This window comes from Anomaloglossus baeobatrachus, unplaced genomic scaffold (assembly GCF_048569485.1).
Source record: "Anomaloglossus baeobatrachus isolate aAnoBae1 unplaced genomic scaffold, aAnoBae1.hap1 Scaffold_3544, whole genome shotgun sequence".
NCBI lineage: Eukaryota > Metazoa > Chordata > Amphibia > Anura > Aromobatidae > Anomaloglossus > Anomaloglossus baeobatrachus.
Window position 1 is genome coordinate 20,998 of NW_027442903.1, and position 24,034 is coordinate 45,031.

The following is a 24,034-nucleotide window of genomic DNA, read 5'->3' on the forward strand; positions in this document are numbered from 1 at the left end:
ACAAGCCGCCAGTGTTCCGTCTCTTCATGTTGTGCACAGTTCAAACGGAAAATACATCAACAGGCAGACTACAGAAAAGCTTACTATCAAAGGTTAGAGGGGGGCTTTCTCAGAGGGCTTTTTACAGTTTTTCTATTCCCAATTAGCCGTTTAAGTGTACTTATTGAAAGTAGTAATTCTTTCATAGGCCGCCCTTTCTTAGTATTTGACGTTCCTTATATTGCGGTATGAGGCTTCGCAGTAGGTTGCAAACATTCATCACCCATGACTGTCCCCAATTGAGCTCAGAAGCTCAATGTCTATCATGACCTCTCTTTTAGAATGTCCAAGAGCAAGCAAACTATTCCTCCAGGAGAGGGCGCCAACAGACTACTAAAGAGATCATCATTACTCAAAGAAAACCCCAAAAACCAATGCATGATAGGAATAAACAGGTAACTTTCTTTGGAGTGGAAGCGGAGAGATCGCACCAGATGCCAATTCTAGATGTTATCACACCTGTGGTCACTGCAGCAGCAGGTGAATCCACTTTGTCCAAAAGGGATCTATTCCATTCAATTGCAAATGATCTAGATAAGACAGAGAACTGCAGCACGGGGACATAGCCGAGTTGGTCAGGTTGAGTGGTGATGAGTTTGCTATTTGGATGAATAAAGAAAGTCAAAAGTGTGAAAGATAAAAAACAAAAGGAGGAAGTGTGAAAAGTGAATGGGCCAAATTGAGGTGCATATGAAGACGTATGCTTTCTTCCAATTCATTAAATCGGGCTAATATGAATCAGGTGAATTGAGTTCTGCTTTTGGAAACTGGGTTAAGAAGGGGTGCACCGTTCCTGGAGGTACTGCAATACCAGGTCAATGCGTGGAGTGGACAGAGCAAGCTCTTTTTCCATCTCCCTGTTCTAAAAATCCATTTAATATATGGTCCCCAGATAGGGGACGTATCAGATATTAAACTGATAAGAACAGATACTACACTTGATCTTAGCCAAAAGGCCGAGAAGCGATAACCAGAATTGGTTTGGGCCTCGAGTGGCACCCTGGCCTATGCCGGACACATCTTAGGGAGAGAGAGCGAGAGGGAGACAAACCCACGCCTACACAAGACATTTTGTCACCCAAGCCAACCCTTGAAAAGGCTGCTTTGCAGAGCCAAAACAAGAAGAATGGTGCGTTTTGCAGCCGCCGCCCACTGCAATGAATCTGAATAACTCCTCCTTTAGGGCGCAAGCAACTCCCCTCCCCCTTGCAGTCTTTCCAATTCACGATACAAAAAGACGGACAGGACAGGTTGCCTGACTTTCCGTCACTGCCACCCTTTGCCATCCTTACCCGTAGAAAGCCCTTTCATCATCCCCAAACCCTAATCTTTTCCCTTTCCTTCCCAGCCCCCAAACCCTGCCCTCTGTACCTTTCTCACCACCCGCTTCCCTTCTCCTGTCATCCCCCTACCACCCGGGAAAAAAAGAGATTGCCCCCTCCTTCCACTAGCCCACCCTCCCACCCAAAGAACAACTTCTTCTGCGCAGCTTGTTTTCTAGGCAGCAGCGCTATTGTGATGTCATCGGGGGGCATTGTGACAAGCCGCCAGTGTTCCGTCTCTTCATGTTGTGCACAGTTCAAACGGAAAATACATCAACAGGCAGACTACAGAAAAGCTTACTATCAAAGGTTAGAGGGGGGCTTTCTCAGAGGGCTTTTTACAGTTTTTCTATTCCCAATTAGCCGTTTAAGTGTACTTATTGAAAGTAGTAATTCTTTCATAGGCCGCCCTTTCTTAGTATTTGACGTTCCTTATATTGCGGTATGAGGCTTCGCAGTAGGTTGCAAACATTCATCACCCATGACTGTCCCCAATTGAGCTCAGAAGCTCAATGTCTATCATGACCTCTCTTTTAGAATGTCCAAGAGCAAGCAAACTATTCCTCCAGGAGAGGGCGCCAACAGACTACTAAAGAGATCATCATTACTCAAAGAAAACCCCAAAAACCAATGCATGATAGGAATAAACAGGTAACTTTCTTTGGAGTGGAAGCGGAGAGATCGCACCAGATGCCAATTCTAGATGTTATCACACCTGTGGTCACTGCAGCAGCAGGTGAATCCACTTTGTCCAAAAGGGATCTATTCCATTCAATTGCAAATGATCTAGATAAGACAGAGAACTGCAGCACGGGGACATAGCCGAGTTGGTCAGGTTGAGTGGTGATGAGTTTGCTATTTGGATGAATAAAGAAAGTCAAAAGTGTGAAAGATAAAAAACAAAAGGAGGAAGTGTGAAAAGTGAATGGGCCAAATTGAGGTGCATATGAAGACGTATGCTTTCTTCCAATTCATTAAATCGGGCTAATATGAATCAGGTGAATTGAGTTCTGCTTTTGGAAACTGGGTTAAGAAGGGGTGCACCGTTCCTGGAGGTACTGCAATACCAGGTCAATGCGTGGAGTGGACAGAGCAAGCTCTTTTTCCATCTCCCTGTTCTAAAAATCCATTTAATATATGGTCCCCAGATAGGGGACGTATCAGATATTAAACTGATAAGAACAGATACTACACTTGATCTTAGCCAAAAGGCCGAGAAGCGATAACCAGAATTGGTTTGGGCCTCGAGTGGCACCCTGGCCTATGCCGGACACATCTTAGGGAGAGAGAGCGAGAGGGAGACAAACCCACGCCTACACAAGACATTTTGTCACCCAAGCCAACCCTTGAAAAGGCTGCTTTGCAGAGCCAAAACAAGAAGAATGGTGCGTTTTGCAGCCGCCGCCCACTGCAATGAATCTGAATAACTCCTCCTTTAGGGCGCAAGCAACTCCCCTCCCCCTTGCAGTCTTTCCAATTCACGATACAAAAAGACGGACAGGACAGGTTGCCTGACTTTCCGTCACTGCCACCCTTTGCCATCCTTACCCGTAGAAAGCCCTTTCATCATCCCCAAACCCTAATCTTTTCCCTTTCCTTCCCAGCCCCCAAACCCTGCCCTCTGTACCTTTCTCACCACCCGCTTCCCTTCTCCTGTCATCCCCCTACCACCCGGGAAAAAAAGAGATTGCCCCCTCCTTCCACTAGCCCACCCTCCCACCCAAAGAACAACTTCTTCTGCGCAGCTTGTTTTCTAGGCAGCAGCGCTATTGTGATGTCATCGGGGGGCATTGTGACAAGCCGCCAGTGTTCCGTCTCTTCATGTTGTGCACAGTTCAAACGGAAAATACATCAACAGGCAGACTACAGAAAAGCTTACTATCAAAGGTTAGAGGGGGGCTTTCTCAGAGGGCTTTTTACAGTTTTTCTATTCCCAATTAGCCGTTTAAGTGTACTTATTGAAAGTAGTAATTCTTTCATAGGCCGCCCTTTCTTAGTATTTGACGTTCCTTATATTGCGGTATGAGGCTTCGCAGTAGGTTGCAAACATTCATCACCCATGACTGTCCCCAATTGAGCTCAGAAGCTCAATGTCTATCATGACCTCTCTTTTAGAATGTCCAAGAGCAAGCAAACTATTCCTCCAGGAGAGGGCGCCAACAGACTACTAAAGAGATCATCATTACTCAAAGAAAACCCCAAAAACCAATGCATGATAGGAATAAACAGGTAACTTTCTTTGGAGTGGAAGCGGAGAGATCGCACCAGATGCCAATTCTAGATGTTATCACACCTGTGGTCACTGCAGCAGCAGGTGAATCCACTTTGTCCAAAAGGGATCTATTCCATTCAATTGCAAATGATCTAGATAAGACAGAGAACTGCAGCACGGGGACATAGCCGAGTTGGTCAGGTTGAGTGGTGATGAGTTTGCTATTTGGATGAATAAAGAAAGTCAAAAGTGTGAAAGATAAAAAACAAAAGGAGGAAGTGTGAAAAGTGAATGGGCCAAATTGAGGTGCATATGAAGACGTATGCTTTCTTCCAATTCATTAAATCGGGCTAATATGAATCAGGTGAATTGAGTTCTGCTTTTGGAAACTGGGTTAAGAAGGGGTGCACCGTTCCTGGAGGTACTGCAATACCAGGTCAATGCGTGGAGTGGACAGAGCAAGCTCTTTTTCCATCTCCCTGTTCTAAAAATCCATTTAATATATGGTCCCCAGATAGGGGACGTATCAGATATTAAACTGATAAGAACAGATACTACACTTGATCTTAGCCAAAAGGCCGAGAAGCGATAACCAGAATTGGTTTGGGCCTCGAGTGGCACCCTGGCCTATGCCGGACACATCTTAGGGAGAGAGAGCGAGAGGGAGACAAACCCACGCCTACACAAGACATTTTGTCACCCAAGCCAACCCTTGAAAAGGCTGCTTTGCAGAGCCAAAACAAGAAGAATGGTGCGTTTTGCAGCCGCCGCCCACTGCAATGAATCTGAATAACTCCTCCTTTAGGGCGCAAGCAACTCCCCTCCCCCTTGCAGTCTTTCCAATTCACGATACAAAAAGACGGACAGGACAGGTTGCCTGACTTTCCGTCACTGCCACCCTTTGCCATCCTTACCCGTAGAAAGCCCTTTCATCATCCCCAAACCCTAATCTTTTCCCTTTCCTTCCCAGCCCCCAAACCCTGCCCTCTGTACCTTTCTCACCACCCGCTTCCCTTCTCCTGTCATCCCCCTACCACCCGGGAAAAAAAGAGATTGCCCCCTCCTTCCACTAGCCCACCCTCCCACCCAAAGAACAACTTCTTCTGCGCAGCTTGTTTTCTAGGCAGCAGCGCTATTGTGATGTCATCGGGGGGCATTGTGACAAGCCGCCAGTGTTCCGTCTCTTCATGTTGTGCACAGTTCAAACGGAAAATACATCAACAGGCAGACTACAGAAAAGCTTACTATCAAAGGTTAGAGGGGGGCTTTCTCAGAGGGCTTTTTACAGTTTTTCTATTCCCAATTAGCCGTTTAAGTGTACTTATTGAAAGTAGTAATTCTTTCATAGGCCGCCCTTTCTTAGTATTTGACGTTCCTTATATTGCGGTATGAGGCTTCGCAGTAGGTTGCAAACATTCATCACCCATGACTGTCCCCAATTGAGCTCAGAAGCTCAATGTCTATCATGACCTCTCTTTTAGAATGTCCAAGAGCAAGCAAACTATTCCTCCAGGAGAGGGCGCCAACAGACTACTAAAGAGATCATCATTACTCAAAGAAAACCCCAAAAACCAATGCATGATAGGAATAAACAGGTAACTTTCTTTGGAGTGGAAGCGGAGAGATCGCACCAGATGCCAATTCTAGATGTTATCACACCTGTGGTCACTGCAGCAGCAGGTGAATCCACTTTGTCCAAAAGGGATCTATTCCATTCAATTGCAAATGATCTAGATAAGACAGAGAACTGCAGCACGGGGACATAGCCGAGTTGGTCAGGTTGAGTGGTGATGAGTTTGCTATTTGGATGAATAAAGAAAGTCAAAAGTGTGAAAGATAAAAAACAAAAGGAGGAAGTGTGAAAAGTGAATGGGCCAAATTGAGGTGCATATGAAGACGTATGCTTTCTTCCAATTCATTAAATCGGGCTAATATGAATCAGGTGAATTGAGTTCTGCTTTTGGAAACTGGGTTAAGAAGGGGTGCACCGTTCCTGGAGGTACTGCAATACCAGGTCAATGCGTGGAGTGGACAGAGCAAGCTCTTTTTCCATCTCCCTGTTCTAAAAATCCATTTAATATATGGTCCCCAGATAGGGGACGTATCAGATATTAAACTGATAAGAACAGATACTACACTTGATCTTAGCCAAAAGGCCGAGAAGCGATAACCAGAATTGGTTTGGGCCTCGAGTGGCACCCTGGCCTATGCCGGACACATCTTAGGGAGAGAGAGCGAGAGGGAGACAAACCCACGCCTACACAAGACATTTTGTCACCCAAGCCAACCCTTGAAAAGGCTGCTTTGCAGAGCCAAAACAAGAAGAATGGTGCGTTTTGCAGCCGCCGCCCACTGCAATGAATCTGAATAACTCCTCCTTTAGGGCGCAAGCAACTCCCCTCCCCCTTGCAGTCTTTCCAATTCACGATACAAAAAGACGGACAGGACAGGTTGCCTGACTTTCCGTCACTGCCACCCTTTGCCATCCTTACCCGTAGAAAGCCCTTTCATCATCCCCAAACCCTAATCTTTTCCCTTTCCTTCCCAGCCCCCAAACCCTGCCCTCTGTACCTTTCTCACCACCCGCTTCCCTTCTCCTGTCATCCCCCTACCACCCGGGAAAAAAAGAGATTGCCCCCTCCTTCCACTAGCCCACCCTCCCACCCAAAGAACAACTTCTTCTGCGCAGCTTGTTTTCTAGGCAGCAGCGCTATTGTGATGTCATCGGGGGGCATTGTGACAAGCCGCCAGTGTTCCGTCTCTTCATGTTGTGCACAGTTCAAACGGAAAATACATCAACAGGCAGACTACAGAAAAGCTTACTATCAAAGGTTAGAGGGGGGCTTTCTCAGAGGGCTTTTTACAGTTTTTCTATTCCCAATTAGCCGTTTAAGTGTACTTATTGAAAGTAGTAATTCTTTCATAGGCCGCCCTTTCTTAGTATTTGACGTTCCTTATATTGCGGTATGAGGCTTCGCAGTAGGTTGCAAACATTCATCACCCATGACTGTCCCCAATTGAGCTCAGAAGCTCAATGTCTATCATGACCTCTCTTTTAGAATGTCCAAGAGCAAGCAAACTATTCCTCCAGGAGAGGGCGCCAACAGACTACTAAAGAGATCATCATTACTCAAAGAAAACCCCAAAAACCAATGCATGATAGGAATAAACAGGTAACTTTCTTTGGAGTGGAAGCGGAGAGATCGCACCAGATGCCAATTCTAGATGTTATCACACCTGTGGTCACTGCAGCAGCAGGTGAATCCACTTTGTCCAAAAGGGATCTATTCCATTCAATTGCAAATGATCTAGATAAGACAGAGAACTGCAGCACGGGGACATAGCCGAGTTGGTCAGGTTGAGTGGTGATGAGTTTGCTATTTGGATGAATAAAGAAAGTCAAAAGTGTGAAAGATAAAAAACAAAAGGAGGAAGTGTGAAAAGTGAATGGGCCAAATTGAGGTGCATATGAAGACGTATGCTTTCTTCCAATTCATTAAATCGGGCTAATATGAATCAGGTGAATTGAGTTCTGCTTTTGGAAACTGGGTTAAGAAGGGGTGCACCGTTCCTGGAGGTACTGCAATACCAGGTCAATGCGTGGAGTGGACAGAGCAAGCTCTTTTTCCATCTCCCTGTTCTAAAAATCCATTTAATATATGGTCCCCAGATAGGGGACGTATCAGATATTAAACTGATAAGAACAGATTTTTGATTTAATGAAGCTTTCCAAAGCACCACAAAAAATGCATGACCGAAGTCACACCAAAAACAGTGCAAAGGCTAGGATTCGTGTGGACCCCACCGTGAGGAGAGGGTCCCCAAAAATCAACCCCGTCCCTCCGAGCCAGAAGGCCACAGCAAGGGTCAGGGATCTTCGGTGCTCCCCCAAGCCGAAGCCTGGTTGAGCCTTGTCGTTGCTCCCAGCGTCCACCCAGGCATCTTACCCAAGTGGAGTAGAGAGCTACTAGTTGTTGGTTTCGCAGCCGAAACTGCCCGGACCGTCAACCGGTGTTGGTTTCTCAGCCCAAGGCTAACCGGACCTCCAACCGGGTGTTGGTTTCTCAGCCGAAGCTGACCCAGACCTCCAACCGGGTGTTGGTTTCTCAGCCGAAGCTGACCCAGACCTCCAACCGGGTGTTAGTTTCTCAGCCCAAAGCTGACCAGACCTCCGACCGGGATTGTAAAAATTTCCCTTCCTAGCCAGAAGGCCGGGATAGGGTAATATGCTCAAAAAGTATGAAAAGGCAAGGTACGGTGTGCTACAGAGCCCAAGGCTTGCCGGGGTCCCAAGCCAGCAAGCTCAGACTCACTCCAGGGTCGTCAGTCCTGGGGCACGTTGTACCATAGCCCCCCACCCTTACTCAGTCTAATAGCCTCGATCCTGGTAGGGCCATGTTTTCCTCTAGATGAATATACTATCCACCCAGAGTACTAGCAAGTGCAACCTTCCAGTGTGCATTGTATCATTGTACTAAGGTGGCCTGGAGCTTAAACCACCTCTTCGAACAACACTACACTTGATCTTAGCCAAAAGGCCGAGAAGCGATAACCAGAATTGGTTTGGGCCTCGAGTGGCACCCTGGCCTATGCCGGACACATCTTAGGGAGAGAGAGCGAGAGGGAGACAAACCCACGCCTACACAAGACATTTTGTCACCCAAGCCAACCCTTGAAAAGGCTGCTTTGCAGAGCCAAAACAAGAAGAATGGTGCGTTTTGCAGCCGCCGCCCACTGCAATGAATCTGAATAACTCCTCCTTTAGGGCGCAAGCAACTCCCCTCCCCCTTGCAGTCTTTCCAATTCACGATACAAAAAGACGGACAGGACAGGTTGCCTGACTTTCCGTCACTGCCACCCTTTGCCATCCTTACCCGTAGAAAGCCCTTTCATCATCCCCAAACCCTAATCTTTTCCCTTTCCTTCCCAGCCCCCAAACCCTGCCCTCTGTACCTTTCTCACCACCCGCTTCCCTTCTCCTGTCATCCCCCTACCACCCGGGAAAAAAAGAGATTGCCCCCTCCTTCCACTAGCCCACCCTCCCACCCAAAGAACAACTTCTTCTGCGCAGCTTGTTTTCTAGGCAGCAGCGCTATTGTGATGTCATCGGGGGGCATTGTGACAAGCCGCCAGTGTTCCGTCTCTTCATGTTGTGCACAGTTCAAACGGAAAATACATCAACAGGCAGACTACAGAAAAGCTTACTATCAAAGGTTAGAGGGGGGCTTTCTCAGAGGGCTTTTTACAGTTTTTCTATTCCCAATTAGCCGTTTAAGTGTACTTATTGAAAGTAGTAATTCTTTCATAGGCCGCCCTTTCTTAGTATTTGACGTTCCTTATATTGCGGTATGAGGCTTCGCAGTAGGTTGCAAACATTCATCACCCATGACTGTCCCCAATTGAGCTCAGAAGCTCAATGTCTATCATGACCTCTCTTTTAGAATGTCCAAGAGCAAGCAAACTATTCCTCCAGGAGAGGGCGCCAACAGACTACTAAAGAGATCATCATTACTCAAAGAAAACCCCAAAAACCAATGCATGATAGGAATAAACAGGTAACTTTCTTTGGAGTGGAAGCGGAGAGATCGCACCAGATGCCAATTCTAGATGTTATCACACCTGTGGTCACTGCAGCAGCAGGTGAATCCACTTTGTCCAAAAGGGATCTATTCCATTCAATTGCAAATGATCTAGATAAGACAGAGAACTGCAGCACGGGGACATAGCCGAGTTGGTCAGGTTGAGTGGTGATGAGTTTGCTATTTGGATGAATAAAGAAAGTCAAAAGTGTGAAAGATAAAAAACAAAAGGAGGAAGTGTGAAAAGTGAATGGGCCAAATTGAGGTGCATATGAAGACGTATGCTTTCTTCCAATTCATTAAATCGGGCTAATATGAATCAGGTGAATTGAGTTCTGCTTTTGGAAACTGGGTTAAGAAGGGGTGCACCGTTCCTGGAGGTACTGCAATACCAGGTCAATGCGTGGAGTGGACAGAGCAAGCTCTTTTTCCATCTCCCTGTTCTAAAAATCCATTTAATATATGGTCCCCAGATAGGGGACGTATCAGATATTAAACTGATAAGAACAGATACTACACTTGATCTTAGCCAAAAGGCCGAGAAGCGATAACCAGAATTGGTTTGGGCCTCGAGTGGCACCCTGGCCTATGCCGGACACATCTTAGGGAGAGAGAGCGAGAGGGAGACAAACCCACGCCTACACAAGACATTTTGTCACCCAAGCCAACCCTTGAAAAGGCTGCTTTGCAGAGCCAAAACAAGAAGAATGGTGCGTTTTGCAGCCGCCGCCCACTGCAATGAATCTGAATAACTCCTCCTTTAGGGCGCAAGCAACTCCCCTCCCCCTTGCAGTCTTTCCAATTCACGATACAAAAAGACGGACAGGACAGGTTGCCTGACTTTCCGTCACTGCCACCCTTTGCCATCCTTACCCGTAGAAAGCCCTTTCATCATCCCCAAACCCTAATCTTTTCCCTTTCCTTCCCAGCCCCCAAACCCTGCCCTCTGTACCTTTCTCACCACCCGCTTCCCTTCTCCTGTCATCCCCCTACCACCCGGGAAAAAAAGAGATTGCCCCCTCCTTCCACTAGCCCACCCTCCCACCCAAAGAACAACTTCTTCTGCGCAGCTTGTTTTCTAGGCAGCAGCGCTATTGTGATGTCATCGGGGGGCATTGTGACAAGCCGCCAGTGTTCCGTCTCTTCATGTTGTGCACAGTTCAAACGGAAAATACATCAACAGGCAGACTACAGAAAAGCTTACTATCAAAGGTTAGAGGGGGGCTTTCTCAGAGGGCTTTTTACAGTTTTTCTATTCCCAATTAGCCGTTTAAGTGTACTTATTGAAAGTAGTAATTCTTTCATAGGCCGCCCTTTCTTAGTATTTGACGTTCCTTATATTGCGGTATGAGGCTTCGCAGTAGGTTGCAAACATTCATCACCCATGACTGTCCCCAATTGAGCTCAGAAGCTCAATGTCTATCATGACCTCTCTTTTAGAATGTCCAAGAGCAAGCAAACTATTCCTCCAGGAGAGGGCGCCAACAGACTACTAAAGAGATCATCATTACTCAAAGAAAACCCCAAAAACCAATGCATGATAGGAATAAACAGGTAACTTTCTTTGGAGTGGAAGCGGAGAGATCGCACCAGATGCCAATTCTAGATGTTATCACACCTGTGGTCACTGCAGCAGCAGGTGAATCCACTTTGTCCAAAAGGGATCTATTCCATTCAATTGCAAATGATCTAGATAAGACAGAGAACTGCAGCACGGGGACATAGCCGAGTTGGTCAGGTTGAGTGGTGATGAGTTTGCTATTTGGATGAATAAAGAAAGTCAAAAGTGTGAAAGATAAAAAACAAAAGGAGGAAGTGTGAAAAGTGAATGGGCCAAATTGAGGTGCATATGAAGACGTATGCTTTCTTCCAATTCATTAAATCGGGCTAATATGAATCAGGTGAATTGAGTTCTGCTTTTGGAAACTGGGTTAAGAAGGGGTGCACCGTTCCTGGAGGTACTGCAATACCAGGTCAATGCGTGGAGTGGACAGAGCAAGCTCTTTTTCCATCTCCCTGTTCTAAAAATCCATTTAATATATGGTCCCCAGATAGGGGACGTATCAGATATTAAACTGATAAGAACAGATACTACACTTGATCTTAGCCAAAAGGCCGAGAAGCGATAACCAGAATTGGTTTGGGCCTCGAGTGGCACCCTGGCCTATGCCGGACACATCTTAGGGAGAGAGAGCGAGAGGGAGACAAACCCACGCCTACACAAGACATTTTGTCACCCAAGCCAACCCTTGAAAAGGCTGCTTTGCAGAGCCAAAACAAGAAGAATGGTGCGTTTTGCAGCCGCCGCCCACTGCAATGAATCTGAATAACTCCTCCTTTAGGGCGCAAGCAACTCCCCTCCCCCTTGCAGTCTTTCCAATTCACGATACAAAAAGACGGACAGGACAGGTTGCCTGACTTTCCGTCACTGCCACCCTTTGCCATCCTTACCCGTAGAAAGCCCTTTCATCATCCCCAAACCCTAATCTTTTCCCTTTCCTTCCCAGCCCCCAAACCCTGCCCTCTGTACCTTTCTCACCACCCGCTTCCCTTCTCCTGTCATCCCCCTACCACCCGGGAAAAAAAGAGATTGCCCCCTCCTTCCACTAGCCCACCCTCCCACCCAAAGAACAACTTCTTCTGCGCAGCTTGTTTTCTAGGCAGCAGCGCTATTGTGATGTCATCGGGGGGCATTGTGACAAGCCGCCAGTGTTCCGTCTCTTCATGTTGTGCACAGTTCAAACGGAAAATACATCAACAGGCAGACTACAGAAAAGCTTACTATCAAAGGTTAGAGGGGGGCTTTCTCAGAGGGCTTTTTACAGTTTTTCTATTCCCAATTAGCCGTTTAAGTGTACTTATTGAAAGTAGTAATTCTTTCATAGGCCGCCCTTTCTTAGTATTTGACGTTCCTTATATTGCGGTATGAGGCTTCGCAGTAGGTTGCAAACATTCATCACCCATGACTGTCCCCAATTGAGCTCAGAAGCTCAATGTCTATCATGACCTCTCTTTTAGAATGTCCAAGAGCAAGCAAACTATTCCTCCAGGAGAGGGCGCCAACAGACTACTAAAGAGATCATCATTACTCAAAGAAAACCCCAAAAACCAATGCATGATAGGAATAAACAGGTAACTTTCTTTGGAGTGGAAGCGGAGAGATCGCACCAGATGCCAATTCTAGATGTTATCACACCTGTGGTCACTGCAGCAGCAGGTGAATCCACTTTGTCCAAAAGGGATCTATTCCATTCAATTGCAAATGATCTAGATAAGACAGAGAACTGCAGCACGGGGACATAGCCGAGTTGGTCAGGTTGAGTGGTGATGAGTTTGCTATTTGGATGAATAAAGAAAGTCAAAAGTGTGAAAGATAAAAAACAAAAGGAGGAAGTGTGAAAAGTGAATGGGCCAAATTGAGGTGCATATGAAGACGTATGCTTTCTTCCAATTCATTAAATCGGGCTAATATGAATCAGGTGAATTGAGTTCTGCTTTTGGAAACTGGGTTAAGAAGGGGTGCACCGTTCCTGGAGGTACTGCAATACCAGGTCAATGCGTGGAGTGGACAGAGCAAGCTCTTTTTCCATCTCCCTGTTCTAAAAATCCATTTAATATATGGTCCCCAGATAGGGGACGTATCAGATATTAAACTGATAAGAACAGATACTACACTTGATCTTAGCCAAAAGGCCGAGAAGCGATAACCAGAATTGGTTTGGGCCTCGAGTGGCACCCTGGCCTATGCCGGACACATCTTAGGGAGAGAGAGCGAGAGGGAGACAAACCCACGCCTACACAAGACATTTTGTCACCCAAGCCAACCCTTGAAAAGGCTGCTTTGCAGAGCCAAAACAAGAAGAATGGTGCGTTTTGCAGCCGCCGCCCACTGCAATGAATCTGAATAACTCCTCCTTTAGGGCGCAAGCAACTCCCCTCCCCCTTGCAGTCTTTCCAATTCACGATACAAAAAGACGGACAGGACAGATTGCCTGACTTTCCGTCACTGCCACCCTTTGCCATCCTTACCCGTAGAAAGCCCTTTCATCATCCCCAAACCCTAATCTTTTCCCTTTCCTTCCCAGCCCCCAAACCCTGCCCTCTGTACCTTTCTCACCACCCGCTTCCCTTCTCCTGTCATCCCCCTACCACCCGGGAAAAAAAGAGATTGCCCCCTCCTTCCACTAGCCCACCCTCCCACCCAAAGAACAACTTCTTCTGCGCAGCTTGTTTTCTAGGCAGCAGCGCTATTGTGATGTCATCGGGGGGCATTGTGACAAGCCGCCAGTGTTCCGTCTCTTCATGTTGTGCACAGTTCAAACGGAAAATACATCAACAGGCAGACTACAGAAAAGCTTACTATCAAAGGTTAGAGGGGGGCTTTCTCAGAGGGCTTTTTACAGTTTTTCTATTCCCAATTAGCCGTTTAAGTGTACTTATTGAAAGTAGTAATTCTTTCATAGGCCGCCCTTTCTTAGTATTTGACGTTCCTTATATTGCGGTATGAGGCTTCGCAGTAGGTTGCAAACATTCATCACCCATGACTGTCCCCAATTGAGCTCAGAAGCTCAATGTCTATCATGACCTCTCTTTTAGAATGTCCAAGAGCAAGCAAACTATTCCTCCAGGAGAGGGCGCCAACAGACTACTAAAGAGATCATCATTACTCAAAGAAAACCCCAAAAACCAATGCATGATAGGAATAAACAGGTAACTTTCTTTGGAGTGGAAGCGGAGAGATCGCACCAGATGCCAATTCTAGATGTTATCACACCTGTGGTCACTGCAGCAGCAGGTGAATCCACTTTGTCCAAAAGGGATCTATTCCATTCAATTGCAAATGATCTAGATAAGACAGAGAACTGCAGCACGGGGACATAGCCGAGTTGGTCAGGTTGAGTGGTGATGAGTTTGCTATTTGGATGAATAAAGAAAGTCAAAAGTGTGAAAGATAAAAAACAAAAGGAGGAAGTGTGAAAAGTGAATGGGCCAAATTGAGGTGCATATGAAGACGTATGCTTTCTTCCAATTCATTAAATCGGGCTAATATGAATCAGGTGAATTGAGTTCTGCTTTTGGAAACTGGGTTAAGAAGGGGTGCACCGTTCCTGGAGGTACTGCAATACCAGGTCAATGCGTGGAGTGGACAGAGCAAGCTCTTTTTCCATCTCCCTGTTCTAAAAATCCATTTAATATATGGTCCCCAGATAGGGGACGTATCAGATATTAAACTGATAAGAACAGATACTACACTTGATCTTAGCCAAAAGGCCGAGAAGCGATAACCAGAATTGGTTTGGGCCTCGAGTGGCACCCTGGCCTATGCCGGACACATCTTAGGGAGAGAGAGCGAGAGGGAGACAAACCCACGCCTACACAAGACATTTTGTCACCCAAGCCAACCCTTGAAAAGGCTGCTTTGCAGAGCCAAAACAAGAAGAATGGTGCGTTTTGCAGCCGCCGCCCACTGCAATGAATCTGAATAACTCCTCCTTTAGGGCGCAAGCAACTCCCCTCCCCCTTGCAGTCTTTCCAATTCACGATACAAAAAGACGGACAGGACAGGTTGCCTGACTTTCCGTCACTGCCACCCTTTGCCATCCTTACCCGTAGAAAGCCCTTTCATCATCCCCAAACCCTAATCTTTTCCCTTTCCTTCCCAGCCCCCAAACCCTGCCCTCTGTACCTTTCTCACCACCCGCTTCCCTTCTCCTGTCATCCCCCTACCACCCGGGAAAAAAAGAGATTGCCCCCTCCTTCCACTAGCCCACCCTCCCACCCAAAGAACAACTTCTTCTGCGCAGCTTGTTTTCTAGGCAGCAGCGATATTGTGATGTCATCGGGGGGCATTGTGACAAGCCGCCAGTGTTCCGTCTCTTCATGTTGTGCACAGTTCAAACGGAAAATACATCAACAGGCAGACTACAGAAAAGCTTACTATCAAAGGTTAGAGGGGGGCTTTCTCAGAGGGCTTTTTACAGTTTTTCTATTCCCAATTAGCCGTTTAAGTGTACTTATTGAAAGTAGTAATTCTTTCATAGGCCGCCCTTTCTTAGTATTTGACGTTCCTTATATTGCGGTATGAGGCTTCGCAGTAGGTTGCAAACATTCATCACCCATGACTGTCCCCAATTGAGCTCAGAAGCTCAATGTCTATCATGACCTCTCTTTTAGAATGTCCAAGAGCAAGCAAACTATTCCTCCAGGAGAGGGCGCCAACAGACTACTAAAGAGATCATCATTACTCAAAGAAAACCCCAAAAACCAATGCATGATAGGAATAAACAGGTAACTTTCTTTGGAGTGGAAGCGGAGAGATCGCACCAGATGCCAATTCTAGATGTTATCACACCTGTGGTCACTGCAGCAGCAGGTGAATCCACTTTGTCCAAAAGGGATCTATTCCATTCAATTGCAAATGATCTAGATAAGACAGAGAACTGCAGCACGGGGACATAGCCGAGTTGGTCAGGTTGAGTGGTGATGAGTTTGCTATTTGGATGAATAAAGAAAGTCAAAAGTGTGAAAGATAAAAAACAAAAGGAGGAAGTGTGAAAAGTGAATGGGCCAAATTGAGGTGCATATGAAGACGTATGCTTTCTTCCAATTCATTAAATCGGGCTAATATGAATCAGGTGAATTGAGTTCTGCTTTTGGAAACTGGGTTAAGAAGGGGTGCACCGTTCCTGGAGGTACTGCAATACCAGGTCAATGCGTGGAGTGGACAGAGCAAGCTCTTTTTCCATCTCCCTGTTCTAAAAATCCATTTAATATATGGTCCCCAGATAGGGGACGTATCAGATATTAAACTGATAAGAACAGATACTACACTTGATCTTAGCCAAAAGGCCGAGAAGCGATAACCAGAATTGGTTTGGGCCTCGAGTGGCACCCTGGCCTATGCCGGACACATCTTAGGGAGAGAGAGCGAGAGGGAGACAAACCCACGCCTACACAAGACATTTTGTCACCCAAGCCAACCCTTGAAAAGGCTGCTTTGCAGAGCCAAAACAAGAAGAATGGTGCGTTTTGCAGCCGCCGCCCACTGCAATGAATCTGAATAACTCCTCCTTTAGGGCGCAAGCAACTCCCCTCCCCCTTGCAGTCTTTCCAATTCACGATACAAAAAGACGGACAGGACAGGTTGCCTGACTTTCCGTCACTGCCACCCTTTGCCATCCTTACCCGTAGAAAGCCCTTTCATCATCCCCAAACCCTAATCTTTTCCCTTTCCTTCCCAGCCCCCAAACCCTGCCCTCTGTACCTTTCTCACCACCCGCTTCCCTTCTCCTGTCATCCCCCTACCACCCGGGAAAAAAAGAGATTGCCCCCTCCTTCCACTAGCCCACCCTCCCACCCAAAGAACAACTTCTTCTGCGCAGCTTGTTTTCTAGGCAGCAGCGCTATTGTGATGTCATCGGGGGGCATTGTGACAAGCCGCCAGTGTTCCGTCTCTTCATGTTGTGCACAGTTCAAACGGAAAATACATCAACAGGCAGACTACAGAAAAGCTTACTATCAAAGGTTAGAGGGGGGCTTTCTCAGAGGGCTTTTTACAGTTTTTCTATTCCCAATTAGCCGTTTAAGTGTACTTATTGAAAGTAGTAATTCTTTCATAGGCCGCCCTTTCTTAGTATTTGACGTTCCTTATATTGCGGTATGAGGCTTCGCAGTAGGTTGCAAACATTCATCACCCATGACTGTCCCCAATTGAGCTCAGAAGCTCAATGTCTATCATGACCTCTCTTTTAGAATGTCCAAGAGCAAGCAAACTATTCCTCCAGGAGAGGGCGCCAACAGACTACTAAAGAGATCATCATTACTCAAAGAAAACCCCAAAAACCAATGCATGATAGGAATAAACAGGTAACTTTCTTTGGAGTGGAAGCGGAGAGATCGCACCAGATGCCAATTCTAGATGTTATCACACCTGTGGTCACTGCAGCAGCAGGTGAATCCACTTTGTCCAAAAGGGATCTATTCCATTCAATTGCAAATGATCTAGATAAGACAGAGAACTGCAGCACGGGGACATAGCCGAGTTGGTCAGGTTGAGTGGTGATGAGTTTGCTATTTGGATGAATAAAGAAAGTCAAAAGTGTGAAAGATAAAAAACAAAAGGAGGAAGTGTGAAAAGTGAATGGGCCAAATTGAGGTGCATATGAAGACGTATGCTTTCTTCCAATTCATTAAATCGGGCTAATATGAATCAGGTGAATTGAGTTCTGCTTTTGGAAACTGGGTTAAGAAGGGGTGCACCGTTCCTGGAGGTACTGCAATACCAGGTCAATGCGTGGAGTGGACAGAGCAAGCTCTTTTTCCATCTCCCTGTTCTAAAAATCCATTTAATATATGGTCCCCAGATAGGGGACGTATCAGATATTAAACTGATAAGAACAGATACTACACTTGATCTTAGCCAAAAGGCCGAGAAGCGATAACCAGAATTGGTTTGGGCCTCGAGTGGCACCCTGGCCTATGCCGGACACATCTTAGGGAGAGAGAGCGAGAGGGAGACAAACCCACGCCTACACAAGACATTTTGTCACCCAAGCCAACCCTTGAAAAGGCTGCTTTGCAGAGCCAAAACAAGAAGAATGGTGCGTTTTGCAGCCGCCGCCCACTGCAATGAATCTGAATAACTCCTCCTTTAGGGCGCAAGCAACTCCCCTCCCCCTTGCAGTCTTTCCAATTCACGATACAAAAAGACGGACAGGACAGGTTGCCTGACTTTCCGTCACTGCCACCCTTTGCCATCCTTACCCGTAGAAAGCCCTTTCATCATCCCCAAACCCTAATCTTTTCCCTTTCCTTCCCAGCCCCCAAACCCTGCCCTCTGTACCTTTCTCACCACCCGCTTCCCTTCTCCTGTCATCCCCCTACCACCCGGGAAAAAAAGAGATTGCCCCCTCCTTCCACTAGCCCACCCTCCCACCCAAAGAACAACTTCTTCTGCGCAGCTTGTTTTCTAGGCAGCAGCGCTATTGTGATGTCATCGGGGGGCATTGTGACAAGCCGCCAGTGTTCCGTCTCTTCATGTTGTGCACAGTTCAAACGGAAAATACATCAACAGGCAGACTACAGAAAAGCTTACTATCAAAGGTTAGAGGGGGGCTTTCTCAGAGGGCTTTTTACAGTTTTTCTATTCCCAATTAGCCGTTTAAGTGTACTTATTGAAAGTAGTAATTCTTTCATAGGCCGCCCTTTCTTAGTATTTGACGTTCCTTATATTGCGGTATGAGGCTTCGCAGTAGGTTGCAAACATTCATCACCCATGACTGTCCCCAATTGAGCTCAGAAGCTCAATGTCTATCATGACCTCTCTTTTAGAATGTCCAAGAGCAAGCAAACTATTCCTCCAGGAGAGGGCGCCAACAGACTACTAAAGAGATCATCATTACTCAAAGAAAACCCCAAAAACCAATGCATGATAGGAATAAACAGGTAACTTTCTTTGGAGTGGAAGCGGAGAGATCGCACCAGATGCCAATTCTAGATGTTATCACACCTGTGGTCACTGCAGCAGCAGGTGAATCCACTTTGTCCAAAAGGGATCTATTCCATTCAATTGCAAATGATCTAGATAAGACAGAGAACTGCAGCACGGGGACATAGCCGAGTTGGTCAGGTTGAGTGGTGATGAGTTTGCTATTTGGATGAATAAAGAAAGTCAAAAGTGTGAAAGATAAAAAACAAAAGGAGGAAGTGTGAAAAGTGAATGGGCCAAATTGAGGTGCATATGAAGACGTATGCTTTCTTCCAATTCATTAAATCGGGCTAATATGAATCAGGTGAATTGAGTTCTGCTTTTGGAAACTGGGTTAAGAAGGGGTGCACCGTTCCTGGAGGTACTGCAATACCAGGTCAATGCGTGGAGTGGACAGAGCAAGCTCTTTTTCCATCTCCCTGTTCTAAAAATCCATTTAATATATGGTCCCCAGATAGGGGACGTATCAGATATTAAACTGATAAGAACAGATACTACACTTGATCTTAGCCAAAAGGCCGAGAAGCGATAACCAGAATTGGTTTGGGCCTCGAGTGGCACCCTGGCCTATGCCGGACACATCTTAGGGAGAGAGAGCGAGAGGGAGACAAACCCACGCCTACACAAGACATTTTGTCACCCAAGCCAACCCTTGAAAAGGCTGCTTTGCAGAGCCAAAACAAGAAGAATGGTGCGTTTTGCAGCCGCCGCCCACTGCAATGAATCTGAATAACTCCTCCTTTAGGGCGCAAGCAACTCCCCTCCCCCTTGCAGTCTTTCCAATTCACGATACAAAAAGACGGACAGGACAGGTTGCCTGACTTTCCGTCACTGCCACCCTTTGCCATCCTTACCCGTAGAAAGCCCTTTCATCATCCCCAAACCCTAATCTTTTCCCTTTCCTTCCCAGCCCCCAAACCCTGCCCTCTGTACCTTTCTCACCACCCGCTTCCCTTCTCCTGTCATCCCCCTACCACCCGGGAAAAAAAGAGATTGCCCCCTCCTTCCACTAGCCCACCCTCCCACCCAAAGAACAACTTCTTCTGCGCAGCTTGTTTTCTAGGCAGCAGCGCTATTGTGATGTCATCGGGGGGCATTGTGACAAGCCGCCAGTGTTCCGTCTCTTCATGTTGTGCACAGTTCAAACGGAAAATACATCAACAGGCAGACTACAGAAAAGCTTACTATCAAAGGTTAGAGGGGGGCTTTCTCAGAGGGCTTTTTACAGTTTTTCTATTCCCAATTAGCCGTTTAAGTGTACTTATTGAAAGTAGTAATTCTTTCATAGGCCGCCCTTTCTTAGTATTTGACGTTCCTTATATTGCGGTATGAGGCTTCGCAGTAGGTTGCAAACATTCATCACCCATGACTGTCCCCAATTGAGCTCAGAAGCTCAATGTCTATCATGACCTCTCTTTTAGAATGTCCAAGAGCAAGCAAACTATTCCTCCAGGAGAGGGCGCCAACAGACTACTAAAGAGATCATCATTACTCAAAGAAAACCCCAAAAACCAATGCATGATAGGAATAAACAGGTAACTTTCTTTGGAGTGGAAGCGGAGAGATCGCACCAGATGCCAATTCTAGATGTTATCACACCTGTGGTCACTGCAGCAGCAGGTGAATCCACTTTGTCCAAAAGGGATCTATTCCATTCAATTGCAAATGATCTAGATAAGACAGAGAACTGCAGCACGGGGACATAGCCGAGTTGGTCAGGTTGAGTGGTGATGAGTTTGCTATTTGGATGAATAAAGAAAGTCAAAAGTGTGAAAGATAAAAAACAAAAGGAGGAAGTGTGAAAAGTGAATGGGCCAAATTGAGGTGCATATGAAGACGTATGCTTTCTTCCAATTCATTAAATCGGGCTAATATGAATCAGGTGAATTGAGTTCTGCTTTTGGAAACTGGGTTAAGAAGGGGTGCACCGTTCCTGGAGGTACTGCAATACCAGGTCAATGCGTGGAGTGGACAGAGCAAGCTCTTTTTCCATCTCCCTGTTCTAAAAATCCATTTAATATATGGTCCCCAGATAGGGGACGTATCAGATATTAAACTGATAAGAACAGATACTACACTTGATCTTAGCCAAAAGGCCGAGAAGCGATAACCAGAATTGGTTTGGGCCTCGAGTGGCACCCTGGCCTATGCCGGACACATCTTAGGGAGAGAGAGCGAGAGGGAGACAAACCCACGCCTACACAAGACATTTTGTCACCCAAGCCAACCCTTGAAAAGGCTGCTTTGCAGAGCCAAAACAAGAAGAATGGTGCGTTTTGCAGCCGCCGCCCACTGCAATGAATCTGAATAACTCCTCCTTTAGGGCGCAAGCAACTCCCCTCCCCCTTGCAGTCTTTCCAATTCACGATACAAAAAGACGGACAGGACAGGTTGCCTGACTTTCCGTCACTGCCACCCTTTGCCATCCTTACCCGTAGAAAGCCCTTTCATCATCCCCAAACCCTAATCTTTTCCCTTTCCTTCCCAGCCCCCAAACCCTGCCCTCTGTACCTTTCTCACCACCCGCTTCCCTTCTCCTGTCATCCCCCTACCACCCGGGAAAAAAAGAGATTGCCCCCTCCTTCCACTAGCCCACCCTCCCACCCAAAGAACAACTTCTTCTGCGCAGCTTGTTTTCTAGGCAGCAGCGCTATTGTGATGTCATCGGGGGGCATTGTGACAAGCCGCCAGTGTTCCGTCTCTTCATGTTGTGCACAGTTCAAACGGAAAATACATCAACAGGCAGACTACAGAAAAGCTTACTATCAAAGGTTAGAGGGGGGCTTTCTCAGAGGGCTTTTTACAGTTTTTCTATTCCCAATTAGCCGTTTAAGTGTACTTATTGAAAGTAGTAATTCTTTCATAGGCCGCCCTTTCTTAGTATTTGACGTTCCTTATATTGCGGTATGAGGCTTCGCAGTAGGTTGCAAACATTCATCACCCATGACTGTCCCCAATTGAGCTCAGAAGCTCAATGTCTATCATGACCTCTCTTTTAGAATGTCCAAGAGCAAGCAAACTATTCCTCCAGGAGAGGGCGCCAACAGACTACTAAAGAGATCATCATTACTCAAAGAAAACCCCAAAAACCAATGCATGATAGGAATAAACAGGTAACTTTCTTTGGAGTGGAAGCGGAGAGATCGCACCAGATGCCAATTCTAGATGTTATCACACCTGTGGTCACTGCAGCAGCAGGTGAATCCACTTTGTCCAAAAGGGATCTATTCCATTCAATTGCAAATGATCTAGATAAGACAGAGAACTGCAGCACGGGGACATAGCCGAGTTGGTCAGGTTGAGTGGTGATGAGTTTGCTATTTGGATGAATAAAGAAAGTCAAAAGTGTGAAAGATAAAAAACAAAAGGAGGAAGTGTGAAAAGTGAATGGGCCAAATTGAGGTGCATATGAAGACGTATGCTTTCTTCCAATTCATTAAATCGGGCTAATATGAATCAGGTGAATTGAGTTCTGCTTTTGGAAACTGGGTTAAGAAGGGGTGCACCGTTCCTGGAGGTACTGCAATACCAGGTCAATGCGTGGAGTGGACAGAGCAAGCTCTTTTTCCATCTCCCTGTTCTAAAAATCCATTTAATATATGGTCCCCAGATAGGGGACGTATCAGATATTAAACTGATAAGAACAGATACTACACTTGATCTTAGCCAAAAGGCCGAGAAGCGATAACCAGAATTGGTTTGGGCCTCGAGTGGCACCCTGGCCTATGCCGGACACATCTTAGGGAGAGAGAGCGAGAGGGAGACAAACCCACGCCTACACAAGACATTTTGTCACCCAAGCCAACCCTTGAAAAGGCTGCTTTGCAGAGCCAAAACAAGAAGAATGGTGCGTTTTGCAGCCGCCGCCCACTGCAATGAATCTGAATAACTCCTCCTTTAGGGCGCAAGCAACTCCCCTCCCCCTTGCAGTCTTTCCAATTCACGATACAAAAAGACGGACAGGACAGGTTGCCTGACTTTCCGTCACTGCCACCCTTTGCCATCCTTACCCGTAGAAAGCCCTTTCATCATCCCCAAACCCTAATCTTTTCCCTTTCCTTCCCAGCCCCCAAACCCTGCCCTCTGTACCTTTCTCACCACCCGCTTCCCTTCTCCTGTCATCCCCCTACCACCCGGGAAAAAAAGAGATTGCCCCCTCCTTCCACTAGCCCACCCTCCCACCCAAAGAACAACTTCTTCTGCGCAGCTTGTTTTCTAGGCAGCAGCGCTATTGTGATGTCATCGGGGGGCATTGTGACAAGCCGCCAGTGTTCCGTCTCTTCATGTTGTGCACAGTTCAAACGGAAAATACATCAACAGGCAGACTACAGAAAAGCTTACTATCAAAGGTTAGAGGGGGGCTTTCTCAGAGGGCTTTTTACAGTTTTTCTATTCCCAATTAGCCGTTTAAGTGTACTTATTGAAAGTAGTAATTCTTTCATAGGCCGCCCTTTCTTAGTATTTGACGTTCCTTATATTGCGGTATGAGGCTTCGCAGTAGGTTGCAAACATTCATCACCCATGACTGTCCCCAATTGAGCTCAGAAGCTCAATGTCTATCATGACCTCTCTTTTAGAATGTCCAAGAGCAAGCAAACTATTCCTCCAGGAGAGGGCGCCAACAGACTACTAAAGAGATCATCATTACTCAAAGAAAACCCCAAAAACCAATGCATGATAGGAATAAACAGGTAACTTTCTTTGGAGTGGAAGCGGAGAGATCGCACCAGATGCCAATTCTAGATGTTATCACACCTGTGGTCACTGCAGCAGCAGGTGAATCCACTTTGTCCAAAAGGGATCTATTCCATTCAATTGCAAATGATCTAGATAAGACAGAGAACTGCAGCACGGGGACATAGCCGAGTTGGTCAGGTTGAGTGGTGATGAGTTTGCTATTTGGATGAATAAAGAAAGTCAAAAGTGTGAAAGATAAAAAACAAAAGGAGGAAGTGTGAAAAGTGAATGGGCCAAATTGAGGTGCATATGAAGACGTATGCTTTCTTCCAATTCATTAAATCGGGCTAATATGAATCAGGTGAATTGAGTTCTGCTTTTGGAAACTGGGTTAAGAAGGGGTGCACCGTTCCTGGAGGTACTGCAATACCAGGTCAATGCGTGGAGTGGACAGAGCAAGCTCTTTTTCCATCTCCCTGTTCTAAAAATCCATTTAATATATGGTCCCCAGATAGGGGACGTATCAGATATTAAACTGATAAGAACAGATACTACACTTGATCTTAGCCAAAAGGCCGAGAAGCGATAACCAGAATTGGTTTGGGCCTCGAGTGGCACCCTGGCCTATGCCGGACACATCTTAGGGAGAGAGAGCGAGAGGGAGACAAACCCACGCCTACACAAGACATTTTGTCACCCAAGCCAACCCTTGAAAAGG

The 24,034-nt window shown here is 46.4% G+C and overlaps 15 non-coding genes across 15 annotated transcripts; all 15 read right to left on the reverse strand.

Moving 5' to 3' along the window:
- Positions 1-816: 816 nt before the first annotated feature.
- Positions 817-1,007, reverse strand: LOC142272664 (U2 spliceosomal RNA). Its single transcript, XR_012737484.1, has one exon. It is a non-coding gene; the product is annotated as a U2 spliceosomal RNA (small nuclear RNA).
- A 1,387-nt stretch (positions 1,008-2,394) lies between these two features.
- Positions 2,395-2,585, reverse strand: LOC142272665 (U2 spliceosomal RNA). Its single transcript, XR_012737485.1, has one exon. It is a non-coding gene; the product is annotated as a U2 spliceosomal RNA (small nuclear RNA).
- Positions 2,586-3,972: 1,387 nt separating this feature from the next.
- Positions 3,973-4,163, reverse strand: LOC142272668 (U2 spliceosomal RNA). Its single transcript, XR_012737487.1, has one exon. It is a non-coding gene; the product is annotated as a U2 spliceosomal RNA (small nuclear RNA).
- A 1,387-nt stretch (positions 4,164-5,550) lies between these two features.
- On the reverse strand, positions 5,551-5,741 carry LOC142272669 (U2 spliceosomal RNA). The gene has a single exon (XR_012737488.1). It is a non-coding gene; the product is annotated as a U2 spliceosomal RNA (small nuclear RNA).
- Positions 5,742-7,128: 1,387 nt separating this feature from the next.
- On the reverse strand, positions 7,129-7,321 carry LOC142272701 (U2 spliceosomal RNA). The gene has a single exon (XR_012737517.1). It is a non-coding gene; the product is annotated as a U2 spliceosomal RNA (small nuclear RNA).
- Positions 7,322-9,510: 2,189 nt separating this feature from the next.
- Positions 9,511-9,701, reverse strand: LOC142272670 (U2 spliceosomal RNA). The gene has a single exon (XR_012737489.1). It is a non-coding gene; the product is annotated as a U2 spliceosomal RNA (small nuclear RNA).
- Positions 9,702-11,088: 1,387 nt separating this feature from the next.
- LOC142272671 (U2 spliceosomal RNA) lies at positions 11,089-11,279 on the reverse strand. Its single transcript, XR_012737490.1, has one exon. It is a non-coding gene; the product is annotated as a U2 spliceosomal RNA (small nuclear RNA).
- A 1,387-nt stretch (positions 11,280-12,666) lies between these two features.
- On the reverse strand, positions 12,667-12,857 carry LOC142272672 (U2 spliceosomal RNA). Its single transcript, XR_012737491.1, has one exon. It is a non-coding gene; the product is annotated as a U2 spliceosomal RNA (small nuclear RNA).
- A 1,387-nt stretch (positions 12,858-14,244) lies between these two features.
- On the reverse strand, positions 14,245-14,435 carry LOC142272673 (U2 spliceosomal RNA). The gene has a single exon (XR_012737492.1). It is a non-coding gene; the product is annotated as a U2 spliceosomal RNA (small nuclear RNA).
- Positions 14,436-15,822: 1,387 nt separating this feature from the next.
- On the reverse strand, positions 15,823-16,013 carry LOC142272674 (U2 spliceosomal RNA). The gene has a single exon (XR_012737493.1). It is a non-coding gene; the product is annotated as a U2 spliceosomal RNA (small nuclear RNA).
- Positions 16,014-17,400: 1,387 nt separating this feature from the next.
- LOC142272675 (U2 spliceosomal RNA) lies at positions 17,401-17,591 on the reverse strand. The gene has a single exon (XR_012737494.1). It is a non-coding gene; the product is annotated as a U2 spliceosomal RNA (small nuclear RNA).
- A 1,387-nt stretch (positions 17,592-18,978) lies between these two features.
- On the reverse strand, positions 18,979-19,169 carry LOC142272676 (U2 spliceosomal RNA). The gene has a single exon (XR_012737495.1). It is a non-coding gene; the product is annotated as a U2 spliceosomal RNA (small nuclear RNA).
- Positions 19,170-20,556: 1,387 nt separating this feature from the next.
- On the reverse strand, positions 20,557-20,747 carry LOC142272677 (U2 spliceosomal RNA). The gene has a single exon (XR_012737496.1). It is a non-coding gene; the product is annotated as a U2 spliceosomal RNA (small nuclear RNA).
- A 1,387-nt stretch (positions 20,748-22,134) lies between these two features.
- Positions 22,135-22,325, reverse strand: LOC142272680 (U2 spliceosomal RNA). Its single transcript, XR_012737498.1, has one exon. It is a non-coding gene; the product is annotated as a U2 spliceosomal RNA (small nuclear RNA).
- A 1,387-nt stretch (positions 22,326-23,712) lies between these two features.
- Positions 23,713-23,903, reverse strand: LOC142272681 (U2 spliceosomal RNA). Its single transcript, XR_012737499.1, has one exon. It is a non-coding gene; the product is annotated as a U2 spliceosomal RNA (small nuclear RNA).
- Positions 23,904-24,034: the final 131 nt, after the last annotated feature.